Below are 26,017 nucleotides of genomic sequence, written 5' to 3'. Positions count from 1 at the left end.
AACACGGAGTACCCCCAGGCTCCCCGGGCCCTACTAAACAACATCCAGGCCGGTAGGCCTTCGGACTCACACTGTGTATGCCGAGTGAGGGGCAAAACAGTACACTCTTTCCTGGGACAGCTTGATTCCCCCAGCACTACCACAGGTTCACGAGCACGGTTCTAGCAGGTTCCAACATGCCGTGGAAGTCGCACTCATTCCCTACTCTGAGCTGCACTGAAAAAAACACTAGGCTTCGCCTTCCAACCAGGACCTCCTACCTGAAGTCACGCTGCCTCCAGGAGAAAGTCGGCTTGCGTTCCTATTGCCACTAAAGCACAGTTTTTCCTGTAGCACTGCAGGCTTCTGAAGAGGCACGGGCCCAGAGGCCTAGCTAGGGCGCGCCTTGGTTGAGGCCGTTCACTACATGCAGAACACCCTGCCTCGAGAAGCTGATTCGGGGAAGGACGAAGTGTGTGCTCTGTGTCTCTTTTGACTGCTCAGAAACCACAGGGAGGTATGCTGCGTGTGCCCATGGAAATGGGGGCGCGACGGTACTAGCCTTGCTTTTTCATTTGCAAAGCCCCGTTCACGCTCCCTTGAAGCGCCCTGAAATGCTCTGCTGTTGTCAGGCCTCTGGCCGCTGTAGGCATGGGTCTGGGAAGAAAATGAGCTTTCTCTGGCTACACAGGGTGCTTCCATGGCCGGGGTGGGGCTCATCTTGCCATGCTCTGGAGCTAAAGGGAATCTCAACGTGAGTCCTTGCCTCGAGGTAAGGCCCTGAGTAGCCATGCAGGAAGGGAGGCATGCAGCTCTCTCCGTGAGCTCTTAGTCGCTGTTCTGCTTTATTTGAAAGAAGGTAGCATTTGAGAACTCCTAGGCCCCTCGGGTGAGCATCATTTTCGTTCCAAGATCACTGAGTACCTCCACACCGCTGTGGGCCTAACTGAGCAACATCGAGGCCCATAGGTCCCTCGGAGGCCCTCCGTGTCTGCCGAGGGATGGGCAACACACTGCACTCTTTCTTGGGACTTCTTGATTTACCCAGCACTCGCACAGGATCACGAGCCCCGTTCTAGCAAGGTCCAACATGCCGTGGAAGTCACACTCTTTCCCTAGTCTGAGCTGCACTGAGAGAAACCCTCGGCTTCGCCTTCCATCCTGGACCTCGTACCTGAAGTCACCCTGCCTCCCGGAGAAAGGCGGAGTGCTTGCCTATTGCAACTGAAGCACAGTTTTTCCTGTAGCACTGCAGGCTTCTGAAGAGGCACGGGCCCAGAGGCCTAGCTAGGGCGTGCCTTGGCTGAGGCCGTTCACTAGATGCAGAACACCCTGCCTCGAGAAGTTGATTCAGGGAAGGAACCAGTGTGTGCTCTGTGTCTCTTTTGACTTGTCAGAAACCACAGGGAGGTATGCTGCGTGTGCCCATGGAAATGGGGGCGCGATGGTACTAGCCTTGCTTTTCCATTTGCAAAGCTCCACGCGTGCTGCCTTGAAGCTCCCTGAAATGCTCTGCTGTTGACTGGCCTCTGGCCGCTGTAGGCATGGGTCTGGGAAGAAAATGAGCTTTCTCTGGCTACACAGGGTGCTTCCATGGCCGGAGTGGGGCTCATCTTGCCATGCTCTGGAGCTAAAGGGAATCTCAACGTGAGTCCTTGCCTCGAGGTAAGGCCCTGAGTAGCCATGCAGAACGGGAGGCATGCAGCTCTCTCCATGAGCTCTTAGTCGCTGTTCTGCTTTATTTGAAAGAAGGTAGCCTTGGAGAACTCCTAGGCCCCTCGGGTGAGCATCCTTTTCGTTCCAAGATCACTGAGTACCTCCACACCGCTGTGGGCCTACTGAGCAACATCGAGGCCCATAGGTCCCTCGGAGGCCCTCCGTGTCTGCCGAGGGATGGGCAACACACTGCACGTTACTTCAGGAGAGCTACATTTCTAGAGCACTCGAACAGCATCAGAACCACATTTCTAGGCAGTCCAACATGCCCTGGAAGTCTTCGACATTGCCCTCGTTTGAGCTGCCATGAGAAAACACTCTGCTTCGAATTCTTAGAGGACCTCGTACCTGAAGTCTCTCTACTCAAGGAGAAAGTCAGCATCCTACCATGCGGTGTCGCTCACGGGACACTCAACGTGAAGACTTGCCTCGAGGTAAGGCCCTGAATTGCTCTGCAGAAGCGGAGGCGTGCAGCAGTTTCCATGAGGCCGCAGGCGCTCCTCTGCAGCCTTTGAACGCCAGTACGCTTTTCGGGACACCTAGGTGCCTCGCCTGGAAACCCTATGCCCTGCAAGAACACGGAGTACCCCCAGGCTCCCCGGGCCCTACTAAACAACATCCAGGCCGGTAGGCCTTCGGACTCACACTGTGTATGCCGAGTGAGGGGCAAAACAGTACACTCTTTCCTGGGACAGCTTGATTCCCCCAGCACTACCACAGGTTCACGAGCACGGTTCTAGCAGGTTCCAACATGCCGTGGAAGTCGCACTCATTCCCTACTCTGAGCTGCACTGAAAAAAACACTAGGCTTCGCCTTCCAACCAGGACCTCCTACCTGAAGTCACGCTGCCTCCAGGAGAAAGTCGGCTTGCGTTCCTATTGCCACTAAAGCACAGTTTTTCCTGTAGCACTGCAGGCTTCTGAAGAGGCACGGGCCCAGAGGCCTAGCTAGGGCGCGCCTTGGTTGAGGCCGTTCACTACATGCAGAACACCCTGCCTCGAGAAGCTGATTCGGGGAAGGACGAAGTGTGTGCTCTGTGTCTCTTTTGACTGCTCAGAAACCACAGGGAGGTATGCTGCGTGTGCCCATGGAAATGGGGGCGCGACGGTACTAGCCTTGCTTTTTCATTTGCAAAGCCCCGTTCACGCTCCCTTGAAGCGCCCTGAAATGCTCTGCTGTTGTCAGGCCTCTGGCCGCTGTAGGCATGGGTCTGGGAAGAAAATGAGCTTTCTCTGGCTACACAGGGTGCTTCCATGGCCGGGGTGGGGCTCATCTTGCCATGCTCTGGAGCTAAAGGGAATCTCAACGTGAGTCCTTGCCTCGAGGTAAGGCCCTGAGTAGCCATGCAGGAAGGGAGGCATGCAGCTCTCTCCGTGAGCTCTTAGTCGCTGTTCTGCTTTATTTGAAAGAAGGTAGCATTTGAGAACTCCTAGGCCCCTCGGGTGAGCATCATTTTCGTTCCAAGATCACTGAGTACCTCCACACCGCTGTGGGCCTAACTGAGCAACATCGAGGCCCATAGGTCCCTCGGAGGCCCTCCGTGTCTGCCGAGGGATGGGCAACACACTGCACTCTTTCTTGGGACTTCTTGATTTACCCAGCACTCGCACAGGATCACGAGCCCCGTTCTAGCAAGGTCCAACATGCCGTGGAAGTCACACTCTTTCCCTAGTCTGAGCTGCACTGAGAGAAACCCTCGGCTTCGCCTTCCATCCTGGACCTCGTACCTGAAGTCACCCTGCCTCCCGGAGAAAGGCGGAGTGCTTGCCTATTGCAACTGAAGCACAGTTTTTCCTGTAGCACTGCAGGCTTCTGAAGAGGCACGGGCCCAGAGGCCTAGCTAGGGCGTGCCTTGGCTGAGGCCGTTCACTAGATGCAGAACACCCTGCCTCGAGAAGTTGATTCAGGGAAGGAACCAGTGTGTGCTCTGTGTCTCTTTTGACTTGTCAGAAACCACAGGGAGGTATGCTGCGTGTGCCCATGGAAATGGGGGCGCGATGGTACTAGCCTTGCTTTTCCATTTGCAAAGCTCCACGCGTGCTGCCTTGAAGCTCCCTGAAATGCTCTGCTGTTGACTGGCCTCTGGCCGCTGTAGGCATGGGTCTGGGAAGAAAATGAGCTTTCTCTGGCTACACAGGGTGCTTCCATGGCCGGAGTGGGGCTCATCTTGCCATGCTCTGGAGCTAAAGGGAATCTCAACGTGAGTCCTTGCCTCGAGGTAAGGCCCTGAGTAGCCATGCAGAACGGGAGGCATGCAGCTCTCTCCATGAGCTCTTAGTCGCTGTTCTGCTTTATTTGAAAGAAGGTAGCCTTGGAGAACTCCTAGGCCCCTCGGGTGAGCATCCTTTTCGTTCCAAGATCACTGAGTACCTCCACACCGCTGTGGGCCTACTGAGCAACATCGAGGCCCATAGGTCCCTCGGAGGCCCTCCGTGTCTGCCGAGGGATGGGCAACACACTGCACGTTACTTCAGGAGAGCTACATTTCTAGAGCACTCGAACAGCATCAGAACCACATTTCTAGGCAGTCCAACATGCCCTGGAAGTCTTCGACATTGCCCTCGTTTGAGCTGCCATGAGAAAACACTCTGCTTCGAATTCTTAGAGGACCTCGTACCTGAAGTCTCTCTACTCAAGGAGAAAGTCAGCATCCTACCATGCGGTGTCGCTCACGGGACACTCAACGTGAAGACTTGCCTCGAGGTAAGGCCCTGAATTGCTCTGCAGAAGCGGAGGCGTGCAGCAGTTTCCATGAGGCCGCAGGCGCTCCTCTGCAGCCTTTGAACGCCAGTACGCTTTTCGGGACACCTAGGTGCCTCGCCTGGAAACCCTATGCCCTGCAAGAACACGGAGTACCCCCAGGCTCCCCGGGCCCTACTAAACAACATCCAGGCCGGTAGGCCTTCGGACTCACACTGTGTATGCCGAGTGAGGGGCAAAACAGTACACTCTTTCCTGGGACAGCTTGATTCCCCCAGCACTACCACAGGTTCACGAGCACGGTTCTAGCAGGTTCCAACATGCCGTGGAAGTCGCACTCATTCCCTACTCTGAGCTGCACTGAAAAAAACACTAGGCTTCGCCTTCCAACCAGGACCTCCTACCTGAAGTCACGCTGCCTCCAGGAGAAAGTCGGCTTGCGTTCCTATTGCCACTAAAGCACAGTTTTTCCTGTAGCACTGCAGGCTTCTGAAGAGGCACGGGCCCAGAGGCCTAGCTAGGGCGCGCCTTGGTTGAGGCCGTTCACTACATGCAGAACACCCTGCCTCGAGAAGCTGATTCGGGGAAGGACGAAGTGTGTGCTCTGTGTCTCTTTTGACTGCTCAGAAACCACAGGGAGGTATGCTGCGTGTGCCCATGGAAATGGGGGCGCGACGGTACTAGCCTTGCTTTTTCATTTGCAAAGCCCCGTTCACGCTCCCTTGAAGCGCCCTGAAATGCTCTGCTGTTGTCAGGCCTCTGGCCGCTGTAGGCATGGGTCTGGGAAGAAAATGAGCTTTCTCTGGCTACACAGGGTGCTTCCATGGCCGGGGTGGGGCTCATCTTGCCATGCTCTGGAGCTAAAGGGAATCTCAACGTGAGTCCTTGCCTCGAGGTAAGGCCCTGAGTAGCCATGCAGGAAGGGAGGCATGCAGCTCTCTCCGTGAGCTCTTAGTCGCTGTTCTGCTTTATTTGAAAGAAGGTAGCATTTGAGAACTCCTAGGCCCCTCGGGTGAGCATCATTTTCGTTCCAAGATCACTGAGTACCTCCACACCGCTGTGGGCCTAACTGAGCAACATCGAGGCCCATAGGTCCCTCGGAGGCCCTCCGTGTCTGCCGAGGGATGGGCAACACACTGCACTCTTTCTTGGGACTTCTTGATTTACCCAGCACTCGCACAGGATCACGAGCCCCGTTCTAGCAAGGTCCAACATGCCGTGGAAGTCACACTCTTTCCCTAGTCTGAGCTGCACTGAGAGAAACCCTCGGCTTCGCCTTCCATCCTGGACCTCGTACCTGAAGTCACCCTGCCTCCCGGAGAAAGGCGGAGTGCTTGCCTATTGCAACTGAAGCACAGTTTTTCCTGTAGCACTGCAGGCTTCTGAAGAGGCACGGGCCCAGAGGCCTAGCTAGGGCGTGCCTTGGCTGAGGCCGTTCACTAGATGCAGAACACCCTGCCTCGAGAAGTTGATTCAGGGAAGGAACCAGTGTGTGCTCTGTGTCTCTTTTGACTGCTCAGAAACCACAGGGAGGTATGCTGCGTGTGCCCATGGAAATGGGGGCGCGATGGTACTAGCCTTGCTTTTCCATTTGCAAAGCTCCACGCGTGCTGCCTTGAAGCTCCCTGAAATGCTCTGCTGTTGACTGGCCTCTGGCCGCTGTAGGCATGGGTCTGGGAAGAAAATGAGCTTTCTCTGGCTACACAGGGTGCTTCCATGGCCGGAGTGGGGCTCATCTTGCCATGCTCTGGAGCTAAAGGGAATCTCAACGTGAGTCCTTGCCTCGAGGTAAGGCCCTGAGTAGCCATGCAGAACGGGAGGCATGCAGCTCTCTCCATGAGCTCTTAGTCGCTGTTCTGCTTTATTTGAAAGAAGGTAGCCTTGGAGAACTCCTAGGCCCCTCGGGTGAGCATCCTTTTCGTTCCAAGATCACTGAGTACCTCCACACCGCTGTGGGCCTACTGAGCAACATCGAGGCCCATAGGTCCCTCGGAGGCCCTCCGTGTCTGCCGAGGGATGGGCAACACACTGCACGTTACTTCAGGAGAGCTACATTTCTAGAGCACTCGAACAGCATCAGAACCACATTTCTAGGCAGTCCAACATGCCCTGGAAGTCTTCGACATTGCCCTCGTTTGAGCTGCCATGAGAAAACACTCTGCTTCGAATTCTTAGAGGACCTCGTACCTGAAGTCTCTCTACTCAAGGAGAAAGTCAGCATCCTACCATGCGGTGTCGCTCACGGGACACTCAACGTGAAGACTTGCCTCGAGGTAAGGCCCTGAATTGCTCTGCAGAAGCGGAGGCGTGCAGCAGTTTCCATGAGGCCGCAGGCGCTCCTCTGCAGCCTTTGAACGCCAGTACGCTTTTCGGGACACCTAGGTGCCTCGCCTGGAAACCCTATGCCCTGCAAGAACACGGAGTACCCCCAGGCTCCCCGGGCCCTACTAAACAACATCCAGGCCGGTAGGCCTTCGGACTCACACTGTGTATGCCGAGTGAGGGGCAAAACAGTACACTCTTTCCTGGGACAGCTTGATTCCCCCAGCACTACCACAGGTTCACGAGCACGGTTCTAGCAGGTTCCAACATGCCGTGGAAGTCGCACTCATTCCCTACTCTGAGCTGCACTGAAAAAAACACTAGGCTTCGCCTTCCAACCAGGACCTCCTACCTGAAGTCACGCTGCCTCCAGGAGAAAGTCGGCTTGCGTTCCTATTGCCACTAAAGCACAGTTTTTCCTGTAGCACTGCAGGCTTCTGAAGAGGCACGGGCCCAGAGGCCTAGCTAGGGCGCGCCTTGGTTGAGGCCGTTCACTACATGCAGAACACCCTGCCTCGAGAAGCTGATTCGGGGAAGGACGAAGTGTGTGCTCTGTGTCTCTTTTGACTGCTCAGAAACCACAGGGAGGTATGCTGCGTGTGCCCATGGAAATGGGGGCGCGACGGTACTAGCCTTGCTTTTTCATTTGCAAAGCCCCGTTCACGCTCCCTTGAAGCGCCCTGAAATGCTCTGCTGTTGTCAGGCCTCTGGCCGCTGTAGGCATGGGTCTGGGAAGAAAATGAGCTTTCTCTGGCTACACAGGGTGCTTCCATGGCCGGGGTGGGGCTCATCTTGCCATGCTCTGGAGCTAAAGGGAATCTCAACGTGAGTCCTTGCCTCGAGGTAAGGCCCTGAGTAGCCATGCAGGAAGGGAGGCATGCAGCTCTCTCCGTGAGCTCGTAGTCGCTGTTCTGCTTTATTTGAAAGAAGGTAGCATTTGAGAACTCCTAGGCCCCTCGGGTGAGCATCATTTTCGTTCCAAGATCACTGAGTACCTCCACACCGCTGTGGGCCTAACTGAGCAACATCGAGGCCCATAGGTCCCTCGGAGGCCCTCCGTGTCTGCCGAGGGATGGGCAACACACTGCACTCTTTCTTGGGACTTCTTGATTTACCCAGCACTCGCACAGGATCACGAGCCCCGTTCTAGCAAGGTCCAACATGCCGTGGAAGTCACACTCTTTCCCTAGTCTGAGCTGCACTGAGAGAAACCCTCGGCTTCGCCTTCCATCCTGGACCTCGTACCTGAAGTCACCCTGCCTCCCGGAGAAAGGCGGAGTGCTTGCCTATTGCAACTGAAGCACAGTTTTTCCTGTAGCACTGCAGGCTTCTGAAGAGGCACGGGCCCAGAGGCCTAGCTAGGGCGTGCCTTGGCTGAGGCCGTTCACTAGATGCAGAACACCCTGCCTCGAGAAGTTGATTCAGGGAAGGAACCAGTGTGTGCTCTGTGTCTCTTTTGACTTGTCAGAAACCACAGGGAGGTATGCTGCGTGTGCCCATGGAAATGGGGGCGCGATGGTACTAGCCTTGCTTTTCCATTTGCAAAGCTCCACGCGTGCTGCCTTGAAGCTCCCTGAAATGCTCTGCTGTTGACTGGCCTCTGGCCGCTGTAGGCATGGGTCTGGGAAGAAAATGAGCTTTCTCTGGCTACACAGGGTGCTTCCATGGCCGGAGTGGGGCTCATCTTGCCATGCTCTGGAGCTAAAGGGAATCTCAACGTGAGTCCTTGCCTCGAGGTAAGGCCCTGAGTAGCCATGCAGAACGGGAGGCATGCAGCTCTCTCCATGAGCTCTTAGTCGCTGTTCTGCTTTATTTGAAAGAAGGTAGCCTTGGAGAACTCCTAGGCCCCTCGGGTGAGCATCCTTTTCGTTCCAAGATCACTGAGTACCTCCACACCGCTGTGGGCCTACTGAGCAACATCGAGGCCCATAGGTCCCTCGGAGGCCCTCCGTGTCTGCCGAGGGATGGGCAACACACTGCACGTTACTTCAGGAGAGCTACATTTCTAGAGCACTCGAACAGCATCAGAACCACATTTCTAGGCAGTCCAACATGCCCTGGAAGTCTTCGACATTGCCCTCGTTTGAGCTGCCATGAGAAAACACTCTGCTTCGAATTCTTAGAGGACCTCCTACCTGAAGTCTCTCTACTCAAGGAGAAAGTCAGCATCCTACCATGCGGTGTCGCTCACGGGACACTCAACGTGAAGACTTGCCTCGAGGTAAGGCCCTGAATTGCTCTGCAGAAGCGGAGGCGTGCAGCAGTTTCCATGAGGCCGCAGGCGCTCCTCTGCAGCCTTTGAACGCCAGTACGCTTTTCGGGACACCTAGGTGCCTCGCCTGGAAACCCTATGCCCTGCAAGAACACGGAGTACCCCCAGGCTCCCCGGGCCCTACTAAACAACATCCAGGCCGGTAGGCCTTCGGACTCACACTGTGTATGCCGAGTGAGGGGCAAAACAGTACACTCTTTCCTGGGACAGCTTGATTCCCCCAGCACTACCACAGGTTCACGAGCACGGTTCTAGCAGGTTCCAACATGCCGTGGAAGTCGCACTCATTCCCTACTCTGAGCTGCACTGAAAAAAACACTAGGCTTCGCCTTCCAACCAGGACCTCCTACCTGAAGTCACGCTGCCTCCAGGAGAAAGTCGGCTTGCGTTCCTATTGCCACTAAAGCACAGTTTTTCCTGTAGCACTGCAGGCTTCTGAAGAGGCACGGGCCCAGAGGCCTAGCTAGGGCGCGCCTTGGTTGAGGCCGTTCACTACATGCAGAACACCCTGCCTCGAGAAGCTGATTCGGGGAAGGACGAAGTGTGTGCTCTGTGTCTCTTTTGACTGCTCAGAAACCACAGGGAGGTATGCTGCGTGTGCCCATGGAAATGGGGGCGCGACGGTACTAGCCTTGCTTTTTCATTTGCAAAGCCCCGTTCACGCTCCCTTGAAGCGCCCTGAAATGCTCTGCTGTTGTCAGGCCTCTGGCCGCTGTAGGCATGGGTCTGGGAAGAAAATGAGCTTTCTCTGGCTACACAGGGTGCTTCCATGGCCGGGGTGGGGCTCATCTTGCCATGCTCTGGAGCTAAAGGGAATCTCAACGTGAGTCCTTGCCTCGAGGTAAGGCCCTGAGTAGCCATGCAGGAAGGGAGGCATGCAGCTCTCTCCGTGAGCTCTTAGTCGCTGTTCTGCTTTATTTGAAAGAAGGTAGCATTTGAGAACTCCTAGGCCCCTCGGGTGAGCATCATTTTCGTTCCAAGATCACTGAGTACCTCCACACCGCTGTGGGCCTAACTGAGCAACATCGAGGCCCATAGGTCCCTCGGAGGCCCTCCGTGTCTGCCGAGGGATGGGCAACACACTGCACTCTTTCTTGGGACTTCTTGATTTACCCAGCACTCGCACAGGATCACGAGCCCCGTTCTAGCAAGGTCCAACATGCCGTGGAAGTCACACTCTTTCCCTAGTCTGAGCTGCACTGAGAGAAACCCTCGGCTTCGCCTTCCATCCTGGACCTCGTACCTGAAGTCACCCTGCCTCCCGGAGAAAGGCGGAGTGCTTGCCTATTGCAACTGAAGCACAGTTTTTCCTGTAGCACTGCAGGCTTCTGAAGAGGCACGGGCCCAGAGGCCTAGCTAGGGCGTGCCTTGGCTGAGGCCGTTCACTAGATGCAGAACACCCTGCCTCGAGAAGTTGATTCAGGGAAGGAACCAGTGTGTGCTCTGTGTCTCTTTTGACTTGTCAGAAACCACAGGGAGGTATGCTGCGTGTGCCCATGGAAATGGGGGCGCGATGGTACTAGCCTTGCTTTTCCATTTGCAAAGCTCCACGCGTGCTGCCTTGAAGCTCCCTGAAATGCTCTGCTGTTGACTGGCCTCTGGCCGCTGTAGGCATGGGTCTGGGAAGAAAATGAGCTTTCTCTGGCTACACAGGGTGCTTCCATGGCCGGAGTGGGGCTCATCTTGCCATGCTCTGGAGCTAAAGGGAATCTCAACGTGAGTCCTTGCCTCGAGGTAAGGCCCTGAGTAGCCATGCAGAACGGGAGGCATGCAGCTCTCTCCATGAGCTCTTAGTCGCTGTTCTGCTTTATTTGAAAGAAGGTAGCCTTGGAGAACTCCTAGGCCCCTCGGGTGAGCATCCTTTTCGTTCCAAGATCACTGAGTACCTCCACACCCCTGTGGGCCTACTGAGCAACATCGAGGCCCATAGGTCCCTCGGAGGCCCTCCGTGTCTGCCGAGGGATGGGCAACACACTGCACGTTACTTCAGGAGAGCTACATTTCTAGAGCACTCGAACAGCATCAGAACCACATTTCTAGGCAGTCCAACATGCCCTGGAAGTCTTCGACATTGCCCTCGTTTGAGCTGCCATGAGAAAACACTCTGCTTCGAATTCTTAGAGGACCTCCTACCTGAAGTCTCTCTACTCAAGGAGAAAGTCAGCATCCTACCATGCGGTGTCGCTCACGGGACACTCAACGTGAAGACTTGCCTCGAGGTAAGGCCCTGAATTGCTCTGCAGAAGCGGAGGCGTGCAGCAGTTTCCATGAGGCCGCAGGCGCTCCTCTGCAGCCTTTGAACGCCAGTACGCTTTTCGGGACACCTAGGTGCCTCGCCTGGAAACCCTATGCCCTGCAAGAACACGGAGTACCCCCAGGCTCCCCGGGCCCTACTAAACAACATCCAGGCCGGTAGGCCTTCGGACTCACACTGTGTATGCCGAGTGAGGGGCAAAACAGTACACTCTTTCCTGGGACAGCTTGATTCCCCCAGCACTACCACAGGTTCACGAGCACGGTTCTAGCAGGTTCCAACATGCCGTGGAAGTCGCACTCATTCGCTACTCTGAGCTGCACTGAAAAAAACACTAGGCTTCGCCTTCCAACCAGGACCTCCTACCTGAAGTCACGCTGCCTCCAGGAGAAAGTCGGCTTGCGTTCCTATTGCCACTAAAGCACAGTTTTTCCTGTAGCACTGCAGGCTTCTGAAGAGGCACGGGCCCAGAGGCCTAGCTAGGGCGCGCCTTGGTTGAGGCCGTTCACTACATGCAGAACACCCTGCCTCGAGAAGCTGATTCGGGGAAGGACGAAGTGTGTGCTCTGTGTCTCTTTTGACTGCTCAGAAACCACAGGGAGGTATGCTGCGTGTGCCCATGGAAATGGGGGCGCGACGGTACTAGCCTTGCTTTTTCATTTGCAAAGCCCCGTTCACGCTCCCTTGAAGCGCCCTGAAATGCTCTGCTGTTGTCAGGCCTCTGGCCGCTGTAGGCATGGGTCTGGGAAGAAAATGAGCTTTCTCTGGCTACACAGGGTGCTTCCATGGCCGGGGTGGGGCTCATCTTGCCATGCTCTGGAGCTAAAGGGAATCTCAACGTGAGTCCTTGCCTCGAGGTAAGGCCCTGAGTAGCCATGCAGGAAGGGAGGCATGCAGCTCTCTCCGTGAGCTCTTAGTCGCTGTTCTGCTTTATTTGAAAGAAGGTAGCATTTGAGAACTCCTAGGCCCCTCGGGTGAGCATCATTTTCGTTCCAAGATCACTGAGTACCTCCACACCGCTGTGGGCCTACTGAGCAACATCGAGGCCCATAGGTCCCTCGGAGGCCCTCCGTGTCTGCCGAGGGATGGGCAACACACTGCACTCTTTCTTGGGACTTCTTGATTTACCCAGCACTCGCACAGGATCACGAGCCCCGTTCTAGCAAGGTCCAACATGCCGTGGAAGTCACACTCTTTCCCTAGTCTGAGCTGCACTGAGAGAAACCCTCGGCTTCGCCTTCCATCCTGGACCTCGTACCTGAAGTCACCCTGCCTCCTGGAGAAAGGCGGAGTGCTTGCCTATTGCAACTGAAGCACAGTTTTTCCTGTAGCACTGCAGGCTTCTGAAGAGGCACGGGCCCAGAGGCCTAGCTAGGGCGTGCCTTGGCTGAGGCCGTTCACTAGATGCAGAACACCCTGCCTCGAGAAGTTGATTCAGGGAAGGAACCAGTGTGTGCTCTGTGTCTCTTTTGACTTGTCAGAAACCACAGGGAGGTATGCTGCGTGTGCCCATGGAAATGGGGGCGCGATGGTACTAGCCTTGCTTTTCCATTTGCAAAGCTCCACGCGTGCTGCCTTGAAGCTCCCTGAAATGCTCTGCTGTTGACTGGCCTCTGGCCGCTGTAGGCATGGGTCTGGGAAGAAAATGAGCTTTCTCTGGCTACACAGGGTGCTTCCATGGCCGGAGTGGGGCTCATCTTGCCATGCTCTGGAGCTAAAGGGAATCTCAACGTGAGTCCTTGCCTCGAGGTAAGGCCCTGAGTAGCCATGCAGAACGGGAGGCATGCAGCTCTCTCCATGAGCTCTTAGTCGCTGTTCTGCTTTATTTGAAAGAAGGTAGCCTTGGAGAACTCCTAGGCCCCTCGGGTGAGCATCCTTTTCGTTCCAAGATCACTGAGTACCTCCACACCCCTGTGGGCCTACTGAGCAACATCGAGGCCCATAGGTCCCTCGGAGGCCCTCCGTGTCTGCCGAGGGATGGGCAACACACTGCACGTTACTTCAGGAGAGCTACATTTCTAGAGCACTCGAACAGCATCAGAACCACATTTCTAGGCAGTCCAACATGCCCTGGAAGTCTTCGACATTGCCCTCGTTTGAGCTGCCATGAGAAAACACTCTGCTTCGAATTCTTAGAGGACCTCCTACCTGAAGTCTCTCTACTCAAGGAGAAAGTCAGCATCCTACCATGCGGTGTCGCTCACGGGACACTCAACGTGAAGACTTGCCTCGAGGTAAGGCCCTGAATTGCTCTGCAGAAGCGGAGGCGTGCAGCAGTTTCCATGAGGCCGCAGGCGCTCCTCTGCAGCCTTTGAACGCCAGTACGCTTTTCGGGACACCTAGGTGCCTCGCCTGGAAACCCTATGCCCTGCAAGAACACGGAGTACCCCCAGGCTCCCCGGGCCCTACTAAACAACATCCAGGCCGGTAGGCCTTCGGACTCACACTGTGTATGCCGAGTGAGGGGCAAAACAGTACACTCTTTCCTGGGACAGCTTGATTCCCCCAGCACTACCACAGGTTCACGAGCACGGTTCTAGCAGGTTCCAACATGCCGTGGAAGTCGCACTCATTCCCTACTCTGAGCTGCACTGAAAAAAACACTAGGCTTCGCCTTCCAACCAGGACCTCCTACCTGAAGTCACGCTGCCTCCAGGAGAAAGTCGGCTTGCGTTCCTATTGCCACTAAAGCACAGTTTTTCCTGTAGCACTGCAGGCTTCTGAAGAGGCACGGGCCCAGAGGCCTAGCTAGGGCGCGCCTTGGTTGAGGCCGTTCACTACATGCAGAACACCCTGCCTCGAGAAGCTGATTCGGGGAAGGACGAAGTGTGTGCTCTGTGTCTCTTTTGACTGCTCAGAAACCACAGGGAGGTATGCTGCGTGTGCCCATGGAAATGGGGGCGCGACGGTACTAGCCTTGCTTTTTCATTTGCAAAGCCCCGTTCACGCTCCCTTGAAGCGCCCTGAAATGCTCTGCTGTTGTCAGGCCTCTGGCCGCTGTAGGCATGGGTCTGGGAAGAAAATGAAAGAAAATGAGCTTTCTCTGGCTACACAGGGTGCTTCCATGGCCGGGGTGGGGCTCATCTTGCCATGCTCTGGAGCTAAAGGGAATCTCAACGTGAGTCCTTGCCTCGAGGTAAGGCCCTGAGTAGCCATGCAGGAAGGGAGGCATGCAGCTCTCTCCGTGAGCTCTTAGTCGCTGTTCTGCTTTATTTGAAAGAAGGTAGCATTTGAGAACTCCTAGGCCCCTCGGGTGAGCATCATTTTCGTTCCAAGATCACTGAGTACCTCCACACCGCTGTGGGCCTACTGAGCAACATCGAGGCCCATAGGTCCCTCGGAGGCCCTCCGTGTCTGCCGAGGGATGGGCAACACACTGCACTCTTTCTTGGGACTTCTTGATTTACCCAGCACTCGCACAGGATCACGAGCCCCGTTCTAGCAAGGTCCAACATGCCGTGGAAGTCACACTCTTTCCCTAGTCTGAGCTGCACTGAGAGAAACCCTCGGCTTCGCCTTCCATCCTGGACCTCGTACCTGAAGTCACCCTGCCTCCCGGAGAAAGGCGGAGTGCTTGCCTATTGCAACTGAAGCACAGTTTTTCCTGTAGCACTGCAGGCTTCTGAAGAGGCACGGGCCCAGAGGCCTAGCTAGGGCGTGCCTTGGCTGAGGCCGTTCACTAGATGCAGAACACCCTGCCTCGAGAAGTTGATTCAGGGAAGGAACCAGTGTGTGCTCTGTGTCTCTTTTGACTTGTCAGAAACCACAGGGAGGTATGCTGCGTGTGCCCATGGAAATGGGGGCGCGATGGTACTAGCCTTGCTTTTCCATTTGCAAAGCTCCACGCGTGCTGCCTTGAAGCTCCCTGAAATGCTCTGCTGTTGACTGGCCTCTGGCCGCTGTAGGCATGGGTCTGGGAAGAAAATGAGCTTTCTCTGGCTACACAGGGTGCTTCCATGGCCGGAGTGGGGCTCATCTTGCCATGCTCTGGAGCTAAAGGGAATCTCAACGTGAGTCCTTGCCTCGAGGTAAGGCCCTGAGTAGCCATGCAGAACGGGAGGCATGCAGCTCTCTCCATGAGCTCTTAGTCGCTGTTCTGCTTTATTTGAAAGAAGGTAGCCTTGGAGAACTCCTAGGCCCCTCGGGTGAGCATCCTTTTCGTTCCAAGATCACTGAGTACCTCCACACCCCTGTGGGCCTACTGAGCAACATCGAGGCCCATAGGTCCCTCGGAGGCCCTCCGTGTCTGCCGAGGGATGGGCAACACACTGCACGTTACTTCAGGAGAGCTACATTTCTAGAGCACTCGAACAGCATCAGAACCACATTTCTAGGCAGTCCAACATGCCCTGGAAGTCTTCGACATTGCCCTCGTTTGAGCTGCCATGAGAAAACACTCTGCTTCGAATTCTTAGAGGACCTCCTACCTGAAGTCTCTCTACTCAAGGAGAAAGTCAGCATCCTACCATGCGGTGTCGCTCACGGGACACTCAACGTGAAGACTTGCCTCGAGGTAAGGCCCTGAATTGCTCTGCAGAAGCGGAGGCGTGCAGCAGTTTCCATGAGGCCGCAGGCGCTCCTCTGCAGCCTTTGAACGCCAGTACGCTTTTCGGGACACCTAGGTGCCTCGCCTGGAAACCCTATGCCCTGCAAGAACACGGAGTACCCCCAGGCTCCCCGGGCCCTACTAAACAACATCCAGGCCGGTAGGCCTTCGGACTCACACTGTGTATGCCGAGTGAGGGGCAAAACAGTACACTCTTTCCTGGGACAGCTTGATTCCCCCAGCACTACCACAGGTTCACGAGCACGGTTCTAGCAGGTTCCAACATGCCGTGGAAGTCGCACTCATTCGCTACTCTGAGCTGCACTGAAAAAAACACTAGGCTTCGCCTTCCAACCAGGACCTCCTACCTGAAGTCACGCTGCCTCCAGGAGAAAGTCGGCTTGCGTTCCTATTGCCACTAAAGCACAGTTTTTCCTGTAGCACTGCAGGCTTCTGAAGAGGCACGGGCCCAGAGGCCTAGCTAGGGCGCGCCTTGGTTGAGGCCGTTCACTACATGCAGAACACCCTGCCTCGAGAAGCTGATTCGGGGAAGGACGAAGTGTGTGCTCTGTGTCTCTTTTGACTGCTCAGAAACCACAGGGAGGTATGCTGCGTGTGCCCATGGAAATGGGGGCGCGACGGTACTAGCCTTGCTTTTTCATTTGCAAAGCCCCGTTCACGCTCCCTTGAAGCGCCCTGAAATGCTCTGCTGTTGTCAGGCCTCTGGCCGCTGTAGGCATGGGTCTGGGAAGAAAATGAGCTTTCTCTGGCTACACAGGGTGCTTCCATGGCCGGGGTGGGGCTCATCTTGCCATGCTCTGGAGCTAAAGGGAATCTCAACGTGAGTCCTTGCCTCGAGGTAAGGCCCTGAGTAGCCATGCAGGAAGGGAGGCATGCAGCTCTCTCCGTGAGCTCGTAGTCGCTGTTCTGCTTTATTTGAAAGAAGGTAGCATTTGAGAACTCCTAGGCCCCTCGGGTGAGCATCATTTTCGTTCCAAGATCACTGAGTACCTCCACACCGCTGTGGGCCTAACTGAGCAACATCGAGGCCCATAGGTCCCTCGGAGGCCCTCCGTGTCTGCCGAGGGATGGGCAACACACTGCACTCTTTCTTGGGACTTCTTGATTTACCCAGCACTCGCACAGGATCACGAGCCCCGTTCTAGCAAGGTCCAACATGCCGTGGAAGTCACACTCTTTCCCTAGTCTGAGCTGCACTGAGAGAAACCCTCGGCTTCGCCTTCCATCCTGGACCTCGTACCTGAAGTCACCCTGCCTCCCGGAGAAAGGCGGAGTGCTTGCCTATTGCAACTGAAGCACAGTTTTTCCTGTAGCACTGCAGGCTTCTGAAGAGGCACGGGCCCAGAGGCCTAGCTAGGGCGTGCCTTGGCTGAGGCCGTTCACTAGATGCAGAACACCCTGCCTCGAGAAGTTGATTCAGGGAAGGAACCAGTGTGTGCTCTGTGTCTCTTTTGACTTGTCAGAAACCACAGGGAGGTATGCTGCGTGTGCCCATGGAAATGGGGGCGCGATGGTACTAGCCTTGCTTTTCCATTTGCAAAGCTCCACGCGTGCTGCCTTGAAGCTCCCTGAAATGCTCTGCTGTTGACTGGCCTCTGGCCGCTGTAGGCATGGGTCTGGGAAGAAAATGAGCTTTCTCTGGCTACACAGGGTGCTTCCATGGCCGGAGTGGGGCTCATCTTGCCATGCTCTGGAGCTAAAGGGAATCTCAACGTGAGTCCTTGCCTCGAGGTAAGGCCCTGAGTAGCCATGCAGAACGGGAGGCATGCAGCTCTCTCCATGAGCTCTTAGTCGCTGTTCTGCTTTATTTGAAAGAAGGTAGCCTTGGAGAACTCCTAGGCCCCTCGGGTGAGCATCCTTTTCGTTCCAAGATCACTGAGTACCTCCACACCCCTGTGGGCCTACTGAGCAACATCGAGGCCCATAGGTCCCTCGGAGGCCCTCCGTGTCTGCCGAGGGATGGGCAACACACTGCACGTTACTTCAGGAGAGCTACATTTCTAGAGCACTCGAACAGCATCAGAACCACATTTCTAGGCAGTCCAACATGCCCTGGAAGTCTTCGACATTGCCCTCGTTTGAGCTGCCATGAGAAAACACTCTGCTTCGAATTCTTAGAGGACCTCCTACCTGAAGTCTCTCTACTCAAGGAGAAAGTCAGCATCCTACCATGCGGTGTCGCTCACGGGACACTCAACGTGAAGACTTGCCTCGAGGTAAGGCCCTGAATTGCTCTGCAGAAGCGGAGGCGTGCAGCAGTTTCCATGAGGCCGCAGGCGCTCCTCTGCAGCCTTTGAACGCCAGTACGCTTTTCGGGACACCTAGGTGCCTCGCCTGGAAACCCTATGCCCTGCAAGAACACGGAGTACCCCCAGGCTCCCCGGGCCCTACTAAACAACATCCAGGCCGGTAGGCCTTCGGACTCACACTGTGTATGCCGAGTGAGGGGCAAAACAGTACACTCTTTCCTGGGACAGCTTGATTCCCCCAGCACTACCACAGGTTCACGAGCACGGTTCTAGCAGGTTCCAACATGCCGTGGAAGTCGCACTCATTCGCTACTCTGAGCTGCACTGAAAAAAACACTAGGCTTCGCCTTCCAACCAGGACCTCCTACCTGAAGTCACGCTGCCTCCAGGAGAAAGTCGGCTTGCGTTCCTATTGCCACTAAAGCACAGTTTTTCCTGTAGCACTGCAGGCTTCTGAAGAGGCACGGGCCCAGAGGCCTAGCTAGGGCGCGCCTTGGTTGAGGCCGTTCACTACATGCAGAACACCCTGCCTCGAGAAGCTGATTCGGGGAAGGACGAAGTGTGTGCTCTGTGTCTCTTTTGACTGCTCAGAAACCACAGGGAGGTATGCTGCGTGTGCCCATGGAAATGGGGGCGCGACGGTACTAGCCTTGCTTTTTCATTTGCAAAGCCCCGTTCACGCTCCCTTGAAGCGCCCTGAAATGCTCTGCTGTTGTCAGGCCTCTGGCCGCTGTAGGCATGGGTCTGGGAAGAAAATGAGCTTTCTCTGGCTACACAGGGTGCTTCCATGGCCGGGGTGGGGCTCATCTTGCCATGCTCTGGAGCTAAAGGGAATCTCAACGTGAGTCCTTGCCTCGAGGTAAGGCCCTGAGTAGCCATGCAGGAAGGGAGGCATGCAGCTCTCTCCGTGAGCTCGTAGTCGCTGTTCTGCTTTATTTGAAAGAAGGTAGCATTTGAGAACTCCTAGGCCCCTCGGGTGAGCATCATTTTCGTTCCAAGATCACTGAGTACCTCCACACCGCTGTGGGCCTAACTGAGCAACATCGAGGCCCATAGGTCCCTCGGAGGCCCTCCGTGTCTGCCGAGGGATGGGCAACACACTGCACTCTTTCTTGGGACTTCTTGATTTACCCAGCACTCGCACAGGATCACGAGCCCCGTTCTAGCAAGGTCCAACATGCCGTGGAAGTCACACTCTTTCCCTAGTCTGAGCTGCACTGAGAGAAACCCTCGGCTTCGCCTTCCATCCTGGACCTCGTACCTGAAGTCACCCTGCCTCCCGGAGAAAGGCGGAGTGCTTGCCTATTGCAACTGAAGCACAGTTTTTCCTGTAGCACTGCAGGCTTCTGAAGAGGCACGGGCCCAGAGGCCTAGCTAGGGCGTGCCTTGGCTGAGGCCGTTCACTAGATGCAGAACACCCTGCCTCGAGAAGTTGATTCAGGGAAGGAACCAGTGTGTGCTCTGTGTCTCTTTTGACTTGTCAGAAACCACAGGGAGGTATGCTGCGTGTGCCCATGGAAATGGGGGCGCGATGGTACTAGCCTTGCTTTTCCATTTGCAAAGCTCCACGCGTGCTGCCTTGAAGCTCCCTGAAATGCTCTGCTGTTGACTGGCCTCTGGCCGCTGTAGGCATGGGTCTGGGAAGAAAATGAGCTTTCTCTGGCTACACAGGGTGCTTCCATGGCCGGAGTGGGGCTCATCTTGCCATGCTCTGGAGCTAAAGGGAATCTCAACGTGAGTCCTTGCCTCGAGGTAAGGCCCTGAGTAGCCATGCAGAACGGGAGGCATGCAGCTCTCTCCATGAGCTCTTAGTCGCTGTTCTGCTTTATTTGAAAGAAGGTAGCCTTGGAGAACTCCTAGGCCCCTCGGGTGAGCATCCTTTTCGTTCCAAGATCACTGAGTACCTCCACACCCCTGTGGGCCTACTGAGCAACATCGAGGCCCATAGGTCCCTCGGAGGCCCTCCGTGTCTGCCGAGGGATGGGCAACACACTGCACGTTACTTCAGGAGAGCTACATTTCTAGAGCACTCGAACAGCATCAGAACCACATTTCTAGGCAGTCCAACATGCCCTGGAAGTCTTCGACATTGCCCTCGTTTGAGCTGCCATGAGAAAACACTCTGCTTCGAATTCTTAGAGGACCTCCTACCTGAAGTCTCTCTACTCAAGGAGAAAGTCAGCATCCTACCATGCGGTGTCGCTCACGGGACACTCAACGTGAAGACTTGCCTCGAGGTAAGGCCCTGAATTGCTCTGCAGAAGCGGAGGCGTGCAGCAGTTTCCATGAGGCCGCAGGCGCTCCTCTGCAGCCTTTGAACGCCAGTACGCTTTTCGGGACACCTAGGTGCCTCGCCTGGAAACCCTATGCCCTGCAAGAACACGGAGTACCCCCAGGCTCCCCGGGCCCTACTAAACAACATCCAGGCCGGTAGGCCTTCGGACTCACACTGTGTATGCCGAGTGAGGGGCAAAACAGTACACTCTTTCCTGGGACAGCTTGATTCCCCCAGCACTACCACAGGTTCACGAGCACGGTTCTAGCAGGTTCCAACATGCCGTGGAAGTCGCACTCATTCGCTACTCTGAGCTGCACTGAAAAAAACACTAGGCTTCGCCTTCCAACCAGGACCTCCTACCTGAAGTCACGCTGCCTCCAGGAGAAAGTCGGCTTGCGTTCCTATTGCCACTAAAGCACAGTTTTTCCTGTAGCACTGCAGGCTTCTGAAGAGGCACGGGCCCAGAGGCCTAGCTAGGGCGCGCCTTGGTTGAGGCCGTTCACTACATGCAGAACACCCTGCCTCGAGAAGCTGATTCGGGGAAGGACGAAGTGTGTGCTCTGTGTCTCTTTTGACTGCTCAGAAACCACAGGGAGGTATGCTGCGTGTGCCCATGGAAATGGGGGCGCGACGGTACTAGCCTTGCTTTTTCATTTGCAAAGCCCCGTTCACGCTCCCTTGAAGCGCCCTGAAATGCTCTGCTGTTGTCAGGCCTCTGGCCGCTGTAGGCATGGGTCTGGGAAGAAAATGAGCTTTCTCTGGCTACACAGGGTGCTTCCATGGCCGGGGTGGGGCTCATCTTGCCATGCTCTGGAGCTAAAGGGAATCTCAACGTGAGTCCTTGCCTCGAGGTAAGGCCCTGAGTAGCCATGCAGGAAGGGAGGCATGCAGCTCTCTCCGTGAGCTCGTAGTCGCTGTTCTGCTTTATTTGAAAGAAGGTAGCATTTGAGAACTCCTAGGCCCCTCGGGTGAGCATCATTTTCGTTCCAAGATCACTGAGTACCTCCACACCGCTGTGGGCCTAACTGAGCAACATCGAGGCCCATAGGTCCCTCGGAGGCCCTCCGTGTCTGCCGAGGGATGGGCAACACACTGCACTCTTTCTTGGGACTTCTTGATTTACCCAGCACTCGCACAGGATCACGAGCCCCGTTCTAGCAAGGTCCAACATGCCGTGGAAGTCACACTCTTTCCCTAGTCTGAGCTGCACTGAGAGAAACCCTCGGCTTCGCCTTCCATCCTGGACCTCGTACCTGAAGTCACCCTGCCTCCCGGAGAAAGGCGGAGTGCTTGCCTATTGCAACTGAAGCACAGTTTTTCCTGTAGCACTGCAGGCTTCTGAAGAGGCACGGGCCCAGAGGCCTAGCTAGGGCGTGCCTTGGCTGAGGCCGTTCACTAGATGCAGAACACCCTGCCTCGAGAAGTTGATTCAGGGAAGGAACCAGTGTGTGCTCTGTGTCTCTTTTGACTTGTCAGAAACCACAGGGAGGTATGCTGCGTGTGCCCATGGAAATGGGGGCGCGATGGTACTAGCCTTGCTTTTCCATTTGCAAAGCTCCACGCGTGCTGCCTTGAAGCTCCCTGAAATGCTCTGCTGTTGACTGGCCTCTGGCCGCTGTAGGCATGGGTCTGGGAAGAAAATGAGCTTTCTCTGGCTACACAGGGTGCTTCCATGGCCGGAGTGGGGCTCATCTTGCCATGCTCTGGAGCTAAAGGGAATCTCAACGTGAGTCCTTGCCTCGAGGTAAGGCCCTGAGTAGCCATGCAGAACGGGAGGCATGCAGCTCTCTCCATGAGCTCTTAGTCGCTGTTCTGCTTTATTTGAAAGAAGGTAGCCTTGGAGAACTCCTAGGCCCCTCGGGTGAGCATCCTTTTCGTTCCAAGATCACTGAGTACCTCCACACCCCTGTGGGCCTACTGAGCAACATCGAGGCCCATAGGTCCCTCGGAGGCCCTCCGTGTCTGCCGAGGGATGGGCAACACACTGCACGTTACTTCAGGAGAGCTACATTTCTAGAGCACTCGAACAGCATCAGAACCACATTTCTAGGCAGTCCAACATGCCCTGGAAGTCTTCGACATTGCCCTCGTTTGAGCTGCCATGAGAAAACACTCTGCTTCGAATTCTTAGAGGACCTCCTACCTGAAGTCTCTCTACTCAAGGAGAAAGTCAGCATCCTACCATGCGGTGTCGCTCACGGGACACTCAACGTGAAGACTTGCCTCGAGGTAAGGCCCTGAATTGCTCTGCAGAAGCGGAGGCGTGCAGCAGTTTCCATGAGGCCGCAGGCGCTCCTCTGCAGCCTTTGAACGCCAGTACGCTTTTCGGGACACCTAGGTGCCTCGCCTGGAAACCCTATGCCCTGCAAGAACACGGAGTACCCCCAGGCTCCCCGGGCCCTACTAAACAACATCCAGGCCGGTAGGCCTTCGGACTCACACTGTGTATGCCGAGTGAGGGGCAAAACAGTACACTCTTTCCTGGGACAGCTTGATTCCCCCAGCACTACCACAGGTTCACGAGCACGGTTCTAGCAGGTTCCAACATGCCGTGGAAGTCGCACTCATTCCCTACTCTGAGCTGCACTGAAAAAAACACTAGGCTTCGCCTTCCAACCAGGACCTCCTACCTGAAGTCACGCTGCCTCCAGGAGAAAGTCGGCTTGCGTTCCTATTGCCACTAAAGCACAGTTTTTCCTGTAGCACTGCAGGCTTCTGAAGAGGCACGGGCCCAGAGGCCTAGCTAGGGCGCGCCTTGGTTGAGGCCGTTCACTACATGCAGAACACCCTGCCTCGAGAAGCTGATTCGGGGAAGGACGAAGTGTGTGCTCTGTGTCTCTTTTGACTGCTCAGAAACCACAGGGAGGTATGCTGCGTGTGCCCATGGAAATGGGGGCGCGACGGTACTAGCCTTGCTTTTTCATTTGCAAAGCCCCGTTCACGCTCCCTTGAAGCGCCCTGAAATGCTCTGCTGTTGTCAGGCCTCTGGCCGCTGTAGGCATGGGTCTGGGAAGGAAATGAGCTTTCTCTGGCTACACAGGGTGCTTCCATGGCCGGGGTGGGGCTCATCTTGCCATGCTCTGGAGCTAAAGGGAATCTCAACGTGAGTCCTTGCCTCGAGGTAAGGCCCTGAGTAGCCATGCAGGAAGGGAGGCATGCAGCTCTCTCCGTGAGCTCGTAGTCGCTGTTCTGCTTTATTTGAAAGAAGGTAGCATTTGAGAACTCCTAGGCCCCTCGGGTGAGCATCATTTTCGTTCCAAGATCACTGAGTACCTCCACACCGCTGTGGGCCTACTGAGCAACATCGAGGCCCATAGGTCCCTCGGAGGCCCTCCGTGTCTGCCGAGGGATGGGCAACACACTGCACTCTTTCTTGGGACTTCTTGATTTACCCAGCACTCGCACAGGATCACGAGCCCCGTTCTAGCAAGGTCCAACATGCCGTGGAAGTCACACTCTTTCCCTAGTCTGAGCTGCACTGAGAGAAACCCTCGGCTTCGCCTTCCATCCTGGACCTCGTACCTGAAGTCACCCTGCCTCCCGGAGAAAGGCGGAGTGCTTGCCTATTGCAACTGAAGCACAGTTTTTCCTGTAGCACTGCAGGCTTCTGAAGAGGCACGGGCCCAGAGGCCTAGCTAGGGCGTGCCTTGGCTGAGGCCGTTCACTAGATGCAGAACACCCTGCCTCGAGAAGTTGATTCAGGGAAGGAACCAGTGTGTGCTCTGTGTCTCTTTTGACTGCTCAGAAACCACAGGGAGGTATGCTGCGTGTGCCCATGGAAATGGGGGTGCGATGGTACTAGCCTTGCTTTTCCATTTGCAAAGCTCCACGCGTGCTGCCTTGAAGCTCCCTGAAATGCTCTGCTGTTGACTGGCCTCTGGCCGCTGTAGGCATGGGTCTGGGAAGAAAATGAGCTTTCTCTGGCTACACAGGGTGCTTCCATGGCCGGAGTGGGGCTCATCTTGCCATGCTCTGGAGCTAAAGGGAATCTCAACGTGAGTCCTTGCCTCGAGGTAAGGCCCTGAGTAGCCATGCAGAACGGGAGGCATGCAGCTCTCTCCATGAGCTCTTAGTCGCTGTTCTGCTTTATTTGAAAGAAGGTAGCCTTGGAGAACTCCTAGGCCCCTCGGGTGAGCATCCTTTTCGTTCCAAGATCACTGAGTACCTCCACACCCCTGTGGGCCTACTGAGCAACATCGAGGCCCATAGGTCCCTCGGAGGCCCTCCGTGTCTGCCGAGGGATGGGCAACACACTGCACGTTACTTCAGGAGAGCTACATTTCTAGAGCACTCGAACAGCATCAGAACCACATTTCTAGGCAGTCCAACATGCCCTGGTAGTCTTCGACATTGCCCCCGTTAGAGCTGCCATGAGAAAACACTCTGCTTCGAATTCTTAGAGGACCTCCTACCTGAAGTCTCTCTACTCAAGGAGAAAGTCAGCATCCTACCATGCGGTGTCGCTCACGGGACACTCAACGTGAAGACTTGCCTCGAGGTAAGGCCCTGAATTGCTCTGCAGAAGCGGAGGCGTGCAGCAGTTTCCATGAGGCCGCAGGCGCTCCTCTGCAGCCTTTGAACGCCAGTACGCTTTTCGGGACACCTAGGTGCCTCGCCTGGAAACCCTATGCCCTGCAAGAACACGGAGTACCCCCAGGCTCCCCGGGCCCTACTAAACAACATCCAGGCCGGTAGGCCTTCGGACTCACACTGTGTATGCCGAGTGAGGGGCAAAACAGTACACTCTTTCCTGGGACAGCTTGATTCCCCCAGCACTACCACAGGTTCACGAGCACGGTTCTAGCAGGTTCCAACATGCCGTGGAAGTCGCACTCATTCCCTACTCTGAGCTGCACTGAAAAAAACACTAGGCTTCGCCTTCCAACCAGGACCTCCTACCTGAAGTCACGCTGCCTCCAGGAGAAAGTCGGCTTGCGTTCCTATTGCCACTAAAGCACAGTTTTTCCTGTAGCACTGCAGGCTTCTGAAGAGGCACGGGCCCAGAGGCCTAGCTAGGGCGCGCCTTGGTTGAGGCCGTTCACTACATGCAGAACACCCTGCCTCGAGAAGCTGATTCGGGGAAGGACGAAGTGTGTGCTCTGTGTCTCTTTTGACTGCTCAGAAACCACAGGGAGGTATGCTGCGTGTGCCCATGGAAATGGGGGCGCGACGGTACTAGCCTTGCTTTTTCATTTGCAAAGCCCCGTTCACGCTCCCTTGAAGCGCCCTGAAATGCTCTGCTGTTGTCAGGCCTCTGGCCGCTGTAGGCATGGGTCTGGGAAGGAAATGAGCTTTCTCTGGCTACACAGGGTGCTTCCATGGCCGGGGTGGGGCTCATCTTGCCATGCTCTGGAGCTAAAGGGAATCTCAACGTGAGTCCTTGCCTCGAGGTAAGGCCCTGAGTAGCCATGCAGGAAGGGAGGCATGCAGCTCTCTCCGTGAGCTCGTAGTCGCTGTTCTGCTTTATTTGAAAGAAGGTAGCATTTGAGAACTCCTAGGCCCCTCGGGTGAGCATCATTTTCGTTCCAAGATCACTGAGTACCTCCACACCGCTGTGGGCCTACTGAGCAACATCGAGGCCCATAGGTCCCTCGGAGGCCCTCCGTGTCTGCCGAGGGATGGGCAACACACTGCACTCTTTCTTGGGACATCTTGATTTACCCAGCACTCGCACAGGAT

This window comes from Eubalaena glacialis, chromosome 12, assembly GCF_028564815.1.
Source record: "Eubalaena glacialis isolate mEubGla1 chromosome 12, mEubGla1.1.hap2.+ XY, whole genome shotgun sequence".
Lineage (NCBI taxonomy): Eukaryota > Metazoa > Chordata > Mammalia > Artiodactyla > Balaenidae > Eubalaena > Eubalaena glacialis.
The sequence above is the reverse complement of the archived record's forward strand: the minus strand, read 5'-3'. Positions refer to the sequence as shown.